This window comes from Pteropus vampyrus, unplaced genomic scaffold (genome assembly GCF_000151845.1).
Source record: "Pteropus vampyrus isolate Shadow unplaced genomic scaffold, Pvam_2.0 Scaffold23, whole genome shotgun sequence".
Classification (NCBI taxonomy): Eukaryota; Metazoa; Chordata; class Mammalia; order Chiroptera; family Pteropodidae; genus Pteropus; species Pteropus vampyrus.
Window position 1 is genome coordinate 1,056,642 of NW_011888804.1, and position 4,041 is coordinate 1,060,682.

Genomic DNA, 4,041 nt, shown 5'->3' on the forward strand with positions numbered 1-4,041 from the left:
CTCACAGAACTCAGGGAACCATTTGCTTACATTTATGGCTTATTTATTATAAGGGATGTGATGAAGGCCACAGATGCACAGCTAGAGGAAGAGGCACATGGGGTGAGGTTCGGCAGGGGCGGGTCCTGAGCACAGAAGCTTCTGTCTCCGTGGAGTTGGGGTGCACCAGCTCTTGGCACATGGATGCACAGAGGAGGAGAGGGATTGAAGGAGGGGCTGCAACTCGCACGCTTCCAACCATGACTCGGTCCCTCTGGTGACCAGTCCCCATCCCGAAGGGATCCGGGAGCCCACCATGAGTCACCTCACGAGAACCGATGATGCTCCCACCACTCAGGAGCCCTGTGTGAGGGCCCGGGGGCAGAGACCACGTGTGTATTTCTTATTATGTCGCGTGTGACCATGGCGGTATGATCAGACTGTGGATTAGAGGCTGGTGACATGAAGCAGCGGGGATGGTGGCAGGTTGGTCGCTGCAGGAAGAGGTGGTAACTGCCCACGTGTCCAAGGTGGCAGGGGCTGAGCCGTTAGTGGCCGCCAAGCCCCCTCGCATACTTTCGTGAACTCCCGTTTTGCTGGCATCGGCCGGAGGCACGGACGCCGTTCTGTGGATAGGTGATGGGCCGACCCGGACCTCCCGCACACCTGCCAGCTGAACAAGCCTTTCTCCCTCCCTCACTGAGAGCCCACAGCTCTGGAGATGCCTCAGCCGCTGGCTGGGGGACTGCGCCTCGGTTCCGACTAAATCCGCCTCACAGCTCTTGCAGGCAGAGGAAGCCTTTTGATTTCTCTTCTCGTACCTCCAGCAAATCCACCTACAGCTTCTCTGATGAGGATGCTTATCTGCTAACCAAATCCCCCTTCCTTTGGAGAGAGTGTCTCAAACCTCAGTCTGGGCTCCGGGGCCGGCGTCATGAGCTTGTGTCCTGGACGGTCACACAGGGGCTCCTAGCTCAGAAGGGCTTGTCTAAAGCTCTGTTGTCACTGCCCTGAAATTCTTAATGATTCTTGGACAAAGAGCCCTACACTTTCACTGGGCACTGAGCCCTGCGAATTATGTCACTGGTCCTGCTGGGGCGTTGGGGTGAAGTGCAGATGCCTGGGTTTTCCACCCAGATTCTGACTAAGCAGGTTTGGGCTGGACCTTAGAACCAGAACTTTTATCAGTTTTACTGATGTGTAATTTACATGCCTTAAAGTTCCTACATTTAAAATATATGAGCTGATGTGTTTTTTTTTTCCGTATAGTCCCAGAGTTGTGAAACCATCACCACTATCTAAGGCTAGAACATCGTCATCACCCCGAAAGAAACCTCGTCCGCATCAGCAGTCAGTCCCCATCCCCCCTCCCCGCCGCCCCCAGGAACCACTAATCTACTTTCTGTCACTGTAAGTTTGCCTACTCTGGATATATCATATAACTGAGATCACATAACACGTGGCCTTTGTGACTGGCTCCGTTCACCGAGCATCACACCTTCAAGGCTCGTCCACGCCGTAGCGTGTGTCCGAGCTTCATTCCGTTTTACGGCTGAGCAATACGGGGTCAGTGTTTTTTAACCAGGCCCCCGAGGCCTGATGCAGGTGGCCTGCCAGCACAGCGACATTGCCTTGATGCCTACTTTCCCCATTTCTCAGAAACAGGAACAGTTGAGAGGGGAGATGAGGGAAGAAGTGAGGGACAGAAATGTCCCCCTAAGGCAAGACCAGCTGCCACAGCATTATGCAGAAGGAAAAACCCCAATTCATCCCTGCCTTTCCCGAAAACTGCAGCATGGAACAGAGACGCTCACACGTGATAAGGACGGCGAGTCCTAAGTCACCTGGAACTTGACCAGTGAGAACTCTCAGATAATTAGAAGTTCTTTTGGCGATAATCTTCCAAAACCAAGAAAGAGGCAGAAAGACAGGCAGATCTACGCATTTTGTGACAAATTCAATACCTCCTATACCAACCGATTTCCATGGTATATACCTTGTGATCAAAACACTCCAAAATAATGACTCTTAAAAATCAAGTGCCACTTTACTCACAGAGCGAAGAAAAACAAACGAATGAGCAATGGTCGCAGAGAAGCGAAAACTAATATGACGGCATTATTTATTTATCTCAGGGGGCACTTCCTGGGACCAAGTAAGAGTTCGCACTTGTCCCATTTATAAAAGAACCAGAAATATAAAGCCGTAAGAAAAACATTTTAAAGCAATGTCATTTTTTTGTATTCTGGAGAATTCATAGGTGAGAGGAAAATATATAAAGGAAATAGAAGAGGCTGTCGGATAACGAGAGAAAAGGGAAAGGCAGAGGAGGAGGAGGGAGAAGAGAGAAGAAAGGCTTTAATGTAAAATAAGAAACCCAACGGCCGGCAGTTGCGGAACTACATTTAACCTCGCTCTACACAACCAGGGGAAGCAAATGGAAGGGCCCGTTTTCTGCCCATCACATCAGCGGACGGTTTACACGTGACAAGGCTTGAGGAGGAGGGTGTGACAAGAAAGGCTTGCTCGGCCACTTGTGGCAACAGGCATCTGCTTTGTAAAAGGATTCTATTCCTCTCCTGGGACTTTATCCTAATGCACTTCCCTAAGTCGCTGATCGCCCACCTGGACAGGCTACACAGGGCATTCCTGATCTAACGGTGAAAATAAACAAGGAAACAAGAGTGGAACCAACCTGTGCTAGTCCTAGTCTTCTGAGAGGCGGACTCCAAGGTGGGATGCTCCAGGCAACGGGTTTCTGAGCAGCCATGCCTGTGAGGAGCAGGCAGAAAGCAGGAGGAGGGAGGGAGGGAGCGGGGAGGGGATGCTGGCTGGTCCAGGCAGGTCGGCTTCCTGCTAAAGGGAGGAGGGACGGGAGGAGGGCTCGTGACAGAGCCTGAGACCCAAGTGCTTTTCCAAGAGAGTTTGGCAAGGCTGCCAGGGGATCCTCGGTCACTTGCCAGAGGAATGAGCCAGTCCCTGGGTCCCTGCCACAAGGACTCCGGCTGGGAGTGGCACGTGGGAGGCAAGGCCTTGAGTGAGTGATGGACCGCAATCCATCGTTCTTCTCACAAGAGGAGATCTGAGAGGCATATTTTCATGGCTGCCATAGAACCCACATGAGTAAAAATAAGGAAACGGCTAAAAAAAAAAAAAAAAAAATCTATGGTGTCCCCATAAGACGACATTATATGATGTTCAAAACCATTCTCTCAAAGAATAATTAATGGTGTAGTAAAATGCTCGAAATAGGATGTTTAAAAAGTAGGATCCAAAACTGTATTTACGATGATCCCTATGAAGTTTAAAAATGTGTGAGTGTGTGTGTGTGTGCGTGCGTGAGTGTGCGTGAGTGTGTGGACAGGAAGCAAGACTGCAAAAAGGTATCTCTGAGGATGGGGTAATTTTCTTCATATTTTTATGCATTTTCCAAATCGTCTAAAATCAGTAGGTATCATTTTTAGAAATCAACAAACACAAGTTCGAAATGTAAAAGCGACAGCAGTCGGAGAAAAGAGGATGAAGCGTGGAGCGGTTTGAAGGGTCTCACGAGCGCTATCGCGAGAGGCAAAACCCCGGGCCGCCCCACGCGGTTCACTGTCACAGTGGGTTTGTGATGCTTGTTTCTTCCCGCCGATCTCTGAACGTGGAGGAGGGGCCACCGCTCTTCAGACTCCCAGCTGAATGGCACAACCAGAGCAGCCTGTCGGGCTGGATCATTCCTTGTAGAGCGTAACAATTTCTCCCCGACCTTTTATGGACCACCCAAAACTAGAGTGCTTTACAACGAGAGGGAATATTCAGAAGGACAACTTCTGAGGCTGAGATCCCAGCCTTACTAATTTACTTATTCAGAAAGATTCTTTCCCCATCAACATTGGTCCTAAGAGCAAGTATTCTTAGCTAGGAAATGAGTTCAGCAAGGTCACAGGACACAGATCAATCTACGAAAATCAGCTGCATTTCTGGACACTCTAGTAGGTGTGAAGTAGTTTCTCATCGTGGTTTTTATTTTCATTTCCCTGATGACTAACGATGTTGAGCATCTTTTCTTGTGTTAGT